This window comes from Tenrec ecaudatus, chromosome 4 (assembly GCF_050624435.1).
Source record: "Tenrec ecaudatus isolate mTenEca1 chromosome 4, mTenEca1.hap1, whole genome shotgun sequence".
Taxonomy (NCBI): Eukaryota; Metazoa; Chordata; class Mammalia; order Afrosoricida; family Tenrecidae; genus Tenrec; species Tenrec ecaudatus.
In genome coordinates, this window is record NC_134533.1 from 10,092,371 (window position 1) to 10,102,315 (window position 9,945).

Here is a 9,945-nt window from a genome sequence, read left to right on the forward strand (position 1 = left end):
GCTTTCTGCTTCTCTCACTGAGTGCACGCTGCCACTCCATGGGAGAGTCGATGGATATGGACACGAGCCCCCTGATGCCACCAAACTGCCCTTTCGGTTGTGAATGAAAGGCCGATTAAGATGATCACTTTTGTGGGTTATGATAAGAGTTGTACGAGCCCCCAATAAGACGATTTTTTTAAAGATGATCACTTCGAGGTAGACAATGATGAAAGTGCGCACCAGTTACCTTTAAGAGCGGCAGTTTGTGCGTGCTGGTGCCCAGCATGAGCTGCACATTCGTGAAGCAGAGACAATGAAGCAAGAAGGCAGCCCCATTAGAGAAACACTGGCAACTTGGAAAATGTCTGTCCGGCTAACGGTCTCCCTGGGGGCTTTGCAACGACCCCACCAGTGGTCTTACGATTGAAGTGCGGCTCAGGACCTGTGCATGTCATTGGACAGCAGTTAGTAGCTGTGGAGGAAGAGGAGAGGGGGAGTGAAACTTTTAAGTGCATGGGGAAAGCGGGCTGCCCCCACAAACAGTAACAAAGCTTCATAGAAAAAAGGAAAACTTGCTGTTGATGAAGTTGAGGATGATGACGAGGACGATGATGAAGATGAATGTGAAGGAAAAGCTGCAGTGAAGATATCTATATGGGAGACTCTGGCCAAAAAATGCACAAAAATCATACCAGAATGGAAAAGACTCAAAACCATCAACACCAAGATCCAAAAGCCAAGAATCCATAAATAATAATAATACAATAATAAAATAAAAACAGGAAAAAACTCCCAAAACGCCAAAAGGACCTAGTTCTGTAGAACACATTAAAGCAAAAATGCAAGCAACCATAGAAAAGAGTGGTTCTCTTCCTCCAGTGGAAACCAAATGTTATCAGTTATGTAAAGAACAGCTTCTGAATGGCTGACCAGCAGGCTATTCAAGATCTCTGGCAGTGGAGGAAATCTCCTTAAGAAAATAGTTTAAACAGGGGTGAGAGTGGTGATAATGGGAGGGTGGAGGGAGGGGGCACGGGAAAAGGGAAACTGATTACAAGGATCTACATATAGCCTCCTCCCTGGGGAATGGATAACAGAAAAGTGGGTAAAGGGAGATGTCAGACAGTGTAAAATATGAAAAAATAATAATTTATAAATTATCAAGGGTTCATGAGGGAGGGGAGAGTGGGGAGGGAAAGGAAAAAATGAGGAGCTGATGCCAGGGGCTCAAGTGGAGAACAAATGTTTGGAGAAGGATGAGGGCAATGAATGTACAAATGTGCTTTACACAATGGAGGTATGTATGGATTGTGATAAGAATTGTATGTGCCCCTAATAAAATGATTCTTTAAATTTCTTTTGCCATCACATTTCATTCCTGGCCATCCTTGTTTTCTGTATTGCAGAATGAGAACCTTTCCTACCATGTCTGATAAGCGTGGTCCAGGTTCCTTTGCCAGGAATGTGTTGTCCTAACGCCAGTGTAGTCTGTAAAGATGGAACTATTTTAAAAGAGAGAGAGAGCTCCAGTGTTGGAAACACACAGGGGCAGTGGTACCCTGTCCTGTAGGGTCAGCTATGAATCGACATGGACTCGATGGCAGTGAGTTCACATATGTATGTAAAATATATATGTTTAAAAGTCATACATGTATATGACTTTCGGGGGATAAGTTCTTAGCCACGTGGTCCCTTCTCTTCCCTAGGCCATCCCCAGGGTGCGGCCTTCCCCCTCATAGTCCAACATGATTCCCTCAAGTCTGCAGTCCACTCACCTGGAAGGGAGACTTCAGGTCCCACACTCTGCACACAGTCTCTACAGCCCTCTAATGGAATAGCCTAGAAATTGACATAATGGTTGAGTAACTTTGCTGCCTAGGCTGAGAGCAGTGTGTGTGATACCAGCCACCAGGGGTCAGTGTGGGACAGGAATAATCCTGGGATAAGTGGGGGAGGGGGGAGGCGGGGAACAAAGATCAAAGATTGTATGAGCTACAGCTCAATGTCAAAAAAAAACCCACAAAATCCTCACGACAGGAATCAATCGGCAACCTTGTGATAAGCAGAGAGCAGACTGAGGCAGTCAAGGATTTTTCCTTGCTTGCATTCATAATGGATGCTCATGGACGCAGCAGAGGCAATTGATGATGCATTGCTTTGGGTCCATCTGCTCCAGGCCTCTTTAAAAGGTCTATCTTAAAGGTCTCCTGAAAAGCAAAGGGTGTCCTTTGAGGAGGAAGGTGCCCCTCACCCAAGCCATGGTATTTATGTTTTCATCTCATATGCATGTGAAAGTTGGACATAGACTAAGGAAGACTGACGAAGAATCGATGTAGTTGAACTACGATGCTGGTGAAGATTATCGAAAGTACCATGGACCGCCAAAAGACTGCACAGCTCTAGCTTGGAAAACTACAGCCAGAATGCTCCTTAGAAGTAAGGATGGCGAGACTTCGTCTCATGCACTTTGGAGCCCAGAGCTGCAGCCACGGGTCAATCCATCTCCTTGAGAGCCTTCCTGTCCTTTGCTGCCCCTCTACTTTACCAAATGCCCTTCTCCCTGATGTCCTTCTCCAGGGACTGCTCTCTCCTGACAACCTGCCCAAGTATCTAAGACAAAGTCTCGTCTCTGCCTCAAAGGGGCACTCTGGTTGTACTTCCAAGATAGAGAGCAGTCTGTCCTTATAACAACAGTCCATGGTACTTTCAGTTGTCTTCTTTGACACCATAATTCAAATGCATCCATTCTGCTTCGGTCTGATATGATGTTTGTCCATTTGTGATTGACTTATTTCACTGAGCATCATGTTTGCCAAGTCCACCCACATCGTGGGGTTTTGTCATTGGTTTTCCACAGTACACAATATTCCATGGTGTGTATGGACCAGAGTTGCTTTCTCCATTCTCCTACTGATGGGCATTTCCATCTTCTTGCTGTTTTCAACAGTGCTGCACTGAACGTGGGCGTGCAGAGGTCTCTTAACGTTAAGACTCTTCCTGCTTTAGGATGTGTACCCAGCAGAGGGATTGCTGGACGGTGTGGGATTCTGTCACCAGTTGTTGGAGGTGGCACCATATTGCTTTCCACAGTAGCTGTACATATTTACAGTCCCACCAGTAGGATATGAGAGGCCAAGCTCATCCTTCAGTCTCTTAGCACCTTTACGGAAAATTTCAAGGTACTGGTCTGTGCCCAGATAGCCCCTAAATATAATCTTCTTCTTTTATTCCTTAACAAAGTCCTAATTTAAGGGACTGTCCAGGTGACTTGACTGGACTGAGCCCACCTAATAAATACAGGCATTGATATAGTTAAAGTTCATTGTGCCAACCTGGCCGATAAACATATGTGCAGTTAATTGAAGGGTGGAGGGATAAATGGCTTGGTGAGCCTTGCTTTTCAAGTTCTCGGGTCTCTTGCTTTCTGATGGTCAGACTAGGGTGCAGCTGCCTTAGCCAGTTCCCTGCTTCAGCTGGCAAGGCTCACTTCCTGCAAGACATCCCCAAGGAGAAGCTGCATGGACCTACCCCGATGCAGCCCTGGGTGCTGGAGCAGCCGTGTGGAGACCCCTGCCAGCGCTGAGATGCTTACACATTCACTGATTTGGCTTTCCTCCTGAAGTCGGCATCATTGCGTGTGTTTTGTGAGATGGGGAGGATTTTGTGGTTTGGTGTCAGACATATGGGCTAATGTTGAACTTGTGGGCTTGGGCAGCGCTGGGTTGGGATGTTTTCTTGATGTGCACTCACCCTTTATATAAAACTCTCTCTTATACATATGAGTTTCTGTGGATTTGTTTCTCTAAAGTACCCAGACTAGCACAGGCATGATGCTTGACTCAAAAGTGGGTGGAACGAGGTAAGAAGAGTTGTGGGAGGCTGCCCATTGTCCCTCCGTGGCCCCTGGCCTGGAGGGAAATATGATGGTTCCAGCTCCCCATGGCCCGAATGCTCCAGCCATGTAAGAGTTATGAGCCCCTCATCCCTCCATCCCAGATGCCGTGGAATATGCTCCCTCAGGAGTCTCAGGGGCACCCACTCCTCCCCAGCCCCTGTGCCGCTCAGTCTTTTGTGGTAGGAGCCCTTGCTAAAGGAAACACAAGTCCGTCGTGGACGCCTCCATCCCAGGTCTGGGGCACAGAAGCATCCAGGTGAACGCCGAGCTTTCATTCGGTTCTCCATAAATACCTCTTACAACACAAGTTGAAGAGTCAACCTGTCAGGTCAACTCGAAACCCCCGTTTTTGTTTTGTTTCTTAAATCAAGCTGAGTGAGCAACCTCAAATACCTCCCTTAGGAAGTAAATGGAAGTCGGATTCCCAATTCCTTTCAAATATGAGTCAAAGTGGCCTAAAAGCTGAATGTGCCACATAAAGTCGTAGTCACCCTTTTCCAGGGTACGGCAGTACGCACGGGCTCTGCGACGTATCTGATGGGTGACACATGGGACAGCTAATGGCAGGATCAGCCATCAAATCCATCAGCCAATCCACGGAAGAAAGAGGCGGCTTTCTGCTCCCGTAAAGACTTACAACCTGAGAAGCCCACAGCAGCAGTTGGGGCCACTAGGAGTCCAGATCAATGCCAAGGCAGCGAGTTTGGTAGCATTTTGTTTTGTTCTGTTTAGGTTGGTTTGGTTTGGTTTTGAACCGTTCAACCCAATAGAAGTGGATCTTGGAAATTGAGGTTTACTGTTTTGTGTGTATGCAGAAGGCACTGGAAAGAATCCTAGAGGAAGGAGGCTTGTCATGAAGCCACTGGATGGCTGTTAGGAATGGGATTCGGGAACTGCCTGTCCTTAATGGAGCGAAGCACAGAGACCCACAACATGTGCTGCTAATTGGCCCAGCCCCTCAGTCCATTCTTGAGGTGGTTGTATAACTGTCGATTTAAGGATTAAGCATGTAGGGGTGGAGTCTAGCCTGTCAATCAGGTCATAGACAATGAGACTTCTGTGTGGGCATAGCCTTCCCCTAAGGATTCTGGGAATTTTGGTATTTCCTGCTAGGAGGTGAGGGACTCTCTTTGCTTACTCCCTGTGAGACATCCCTGAGGAGAAGCCACATGGATGAACCCTGATGCATCCAGAAGCCTAGACCTGGAGAAGACACGTGGAGACTCCTGTCAGCACTGAGATGCTTACAACGCCACTGGATCCACAAGACTTCCCACCCGCTGACCTGTGATCTTCCTGCATTCAGCGTCATTGCATGTTTCGTGAGTCTGAAGAGGACTTTATAGATTGCTGTTGGACATATGAGCTAATATTGGACTTATGGACTGGATCTGACTGGGCTGGGATGTTTTCTCAATGTTCATTTGCTCTTGTATATAAACCTCTCCCTTATATTCTTATGAGTGTCTCCATGAATTTGTTTCTCTAGTCTACCCAGACTAACACAATCCTTTTCATTTCCATATGTTTGGGGGCATCCAAAAACTCCAGTCTCCCTTCCACGTGGGGGAACCAGCAGGGAAGGACTCCTCCATCTTCCCAGCCAACTCTGATCACGCGGCATGAAGACCTTTGTCTTGTCATCGATATCCACTTTATTAAGACAATTGCTTAATAACCATCTTAAGCAGCAGTTCTCAACCTGTGGGTTGCGACCCCTTTGAGGGGTCAAACGACCCTTTCAGGAGGGTCCCCCAATTCATAACAGTAGCAAACTGACAGTGATGAAGTAGCAACGAAAATAATGTTATGGTTGGGGGCCGGGGGGTCTCCACCACATGAGAGACTGTCTGACAGGGTCGCGGCCTCAGGAAGGCTGGAACCACGGAGCTAAAGACATCCACCCTTTTGGGTCACGTCCTTTGATGGCAGCCCTGAAGTTGGCAGCTGAAGCTCAGGTGGGGTGAAATGAGGCTTGCCTCGTTGTCACGATCCACATGGCGTTGGTGTCAGCGACTACAGATAACAATAACCAGGGGCTCGTGTACTTAGCTTGTTTCTGGGCAGCTTGTCTTTCCATGTGCCTCATTTCTAAATCCCCTGGACTTTCCGCTCTGGTAACTGGCAACAGACTAGCCGGAGAGAATTCTACATCACATGTGGGCACCCAGAAACCAGAGGTTCATGTACCCTTATTCTCTCAGCCGCCTTCCTCTCAAACCATGCTTTCTCCATGGTTCAGCAAGTCAGACTTGTTCTGGAAAATCCCACTTCTGACGCCAACTGAAAATTTTCGCAAGTTCCCCAACACCACTTTCAGATTCTGGGTGCTAGCAGGGCTCACGGAAAAGCAGCTAGAGTTACTGTTAGGGTTAATTACGGTGAATGTACAAAATTAAAATCAGCCAAGGAGTGAAGGGGCTAAGTCAGGGTCCAGGAGTCCCCAGGTGTGAGCTACCCATTGTCCTTGTCCCAGGAGGTTCCAGCAGACAGCACCTATGCCTGACAGCAATCAGCGGCCACAATATGCATAGAGTACTGCCACCCTAGGGAGCTCCCTCAAGTCTGGGTGTCCAGGAGCAAGGGCGCTCTTGCTTCACTTATCACACTTTAGGTTGAGGACCCCACAGCAGTGTTAACTCCCTGTCCCTTCCTCCCGGGTATGTGCCCCCAGGCATCTGAGTTGGTGCCTGCAACAAGTCATGGGTGTAAACTCCTAAGGTAAGGAACCGGCCTTGAGGCTTGGACACACCCAAGAACATCGATTATATTCCTGGATGTGAACGCTAAAATGTGCCATGTACTGACTCACAGAAAAATATGAAAACCCAACTTGATGAGAAAGGACCAGGCGGTCTTGGAGCATTATCCCCGCTGACCTTCCAGATGTGGTAATCAAATAAAACATCTGCTGATTCTCACCTGGCCCCTGACAGACTATAGTGGCTGGGGTCTGTGTTAAGGAGACTTACCAGGACTTGGTTACATCGTCCTTGTGAACTAGCCACAGGGCTGCCCTTCGTCTGCAAGTCCCCCTGCCCTACGTCCCCTCCACCCCCAGCCCATAAGCCATGTTGTTAGCACAGTCTTTCTGCCATGTTCCCAGACCCCCAAGTGAACAAAGACATTCTTGAAGACAGGACATTCCAAGGGAGAGGTTACCTTCCAGAACAGGGAGCAACAAAAACCAAAACACTTAACACTTGACAGCACGTGATGTTAAATTTTCCTTTTCAATTTTAAATTTTAAAATTCCAAACATCAGAAGGGAAGGGTACGTGAGACAAGATTGAAAAGCATGAAGATGCACACCAGCCTGTGTGATCACAATGTGCCGAAGGGATCAGTTATCAGGCATCAAAGAACAAAAAAATCATATCACTGTGTGCTCATCTCCATGATATGGTTGCTGAAGATAAATGGGTGCATAAGCAAATGTGGTGAAGAAAGCTGATGGTGCCCGGCTATCAAAAGATATAGCTTCTTGGGTCTTAAGGGCTTGAAGGTAAACACAGGGTCATCTAGCTCAGAAGCAACAAAGCCCAAATGGAAGAAGCACACCAGCCTGTGTGATCAAAGGTGTCGAAGGGATCAGGTATAAGGCATCAAAGAACAAAAAATCTTACCATAGTGAATGAGGAGGGCAGTGCGAAGTGGAGACCCAAAGCCCATTTGTAGGCCACTGGAGACCCCCTTACAGAGAGATCTCAGGGAGGATACGAGTTAGTCAGGGTGCTATGTAGCAAGGATGAAAAACACAACTTTCCTCTAGTTCCTAAATACTTCCTCCCTCCACTCCCCCACTATCATGATCCGAATTCTACCTTGCAAGTCTGGCTAGACCAGAGGATGCACACTTGTACAGATAGGAACTGGAAACACAGGGAATCCAGGGCAGATGATCCCTTCAGGGCCAGCGGTGTGAGTGGTGATACTGGGAGGGTAGAGGTAGGGTGGGTTGGAAAGGGAGAACCAGTTACAAGGATCTACATGTAACCTCCTCCCTGGGGGACAGACTACAGAAAAGTGGGTGAAGGGAGACTTCAGACAGGGCAAGATAGGACAAAATAATAATTTACAAATTATCAAGGGTTCATGAGGGAGCAGAGAGCAGGGAGGGAGGGGGGAAAATAAGGACCTGATGCCAGGGGCTTAAGTGGAGAGCAAATGTTTGCAGAATTATGAGGTCAATGAATGTACAGATGTGCTTTACACAATAGATGTATGTATGGATTGTGATAAGAGTTGTATGAGGCCCTAATAAAATGATTTTTTAAAAGGATTGAAAAGCATATGGACAAATGCTGAAGCAGAGTGGTCTTCATATATATATATATATATATATGAATTTTTCCATATAAGAGGGCTTTTAGGAAAGGGGGGGTGCTCTACATCAGAGCTGGTGTCAAAAGGTAATTCTGAAAGTCAAAAATAAAGAAGGGTGAGGGCAAGGGGATACTGGCTGTGAGAATTAGATCAATGTAATCAAAGGGCTTAGTAGGCGCTCAGTAAATGCCCACCCATTCACCAAGCAACGTGATTCTTCACCCTTCTCTCTATATCTGCTGACTCCCTTCTCCTCTGGGTCTTGTCATCCAAGTGAGCAAAAGCCATGCAAGTATGTGGTCTCTATTTCACATGAAATCAGATGAGATGGGGGCTGTGGACAAGCTGAGGAAGAAGGCAGCGTGCACCTTACCTCCTCCTACCTCCTGGGGACCTCAAAGCCAGTGGGTTGATTGACTGAGGCCCTGGCCAAATGCCCCTTTAGGATGAGATCTGTGCATAAAGCAATAGAAAGGGTCTCGCTATGCCACCACCAGACTTCCTGCCATACCTGACTGAGGCAGGCCAGCAGAGCTTGTCAATGCCCTGCCACATCAGCAGCTGATGGCCAGGACCTGCTGCTCTTTTGCAGTGGACTTTCCCTGGCCACCAATGGGCATGCTCTGCCCAAGTAAGGCAGGCTAGCCATCCAGAGGAATTAACTATCCCCTCCAGTCCTCAACCCAGGAGGACCGGCCAGGGTTCATGTAAAAATATCCCAGCCCCTGCCATCTAGGTGCAGACAGCTCTGAAGCAGGTGCTCCAGAGCGCTCTGGCAGGGATCGGCTCCACTTCCACCCAAGGGGGACTGGCTCTGTTGTGCTAGTGTGCCTTTGGGTTGGTTCTGATCCACAGCGACCTGTGTCCAAAGAAGAATACAACACTGCCCAGTCCTGCACCATCCCCACCACTGTCGCTATGCTGGGGGTCCACTGTGTCGACCCATCACTTTTGCATTGTCCCTCTCCTTGACAAAGCATCATGTCCTTCGCCAAGGACTGGTCTCTCCTGTTCACAAGCCCAAAGGCTCCTGAGCTGACCACCCCGTTCTCATTCCTTAGGGCTTAGGAGACTGCAACAGTTTACAGCAGTCTAAAGCCCCGTACTTCTCCCTTGGAGCGGCTTGTGGTTTTGAACTGCAGACCTTGCAGATGACAGCCCCATGCATAACCACTACATCACCAGGGCCTCTAGCCCCTAAAGAGGACAGCCCAGCAAACCCGCTGGGGCAGTTTCTACTCTTTAATACCAAGTGTCGCCGGGAGTCAGAATCAGCTCCCAATGGGCTGGTTGTCATTTGTTATGGCTGCTGTTTGTCCTGGTTTGTGGGGCTCTCTGATGAGAGACACAGCTGCCTCCACTGGACGGACCAAGAAGACCAAGCCCTTGACCTTTAACCCATCACTCTCTCCCCGCCTCACAGGGAGGTTGAGAAATTCCACGAAGGCTCTTCAGAATGAGAGCGGGGTGGTCAGCTCAGGAGGAAGGAGGATGGTGTTTAAACGCAACCTATAAACATGCCTCGAGCCAAGTGGGGGCGGGGTTCAAGAGCGTCACTGGGGAAAGGGGGCTTGCCCAAGGGGACCCTGGCACCTCATCTGAATCCTCCCCGTCCTGGGTGCCAGCTTAGCTGGGGGCTTTCCCTGCCACTACCGGGAGAGAGAGGTGAGGAACCCCAGGGAGGAGTTGGGAGCCAGGGAGCAGCCTGGAATCTGCCAGGGTGGAGGGAGCCGGCTGTAGCG

General features: G+C 48.4%; 1 pseudogene; it reads left to right on the forward strand.

The window, feature by feature from the left end:
* Positions 1–38: 38 nt before the first annotated feature.
* Positions 39–4,422, forward strand: LOC142445589 (nucleophosmin pseudogene; annotated as a pseudogene).
* Positions 4,423–9,945: the final 5,523 nt, after the last annotated feature.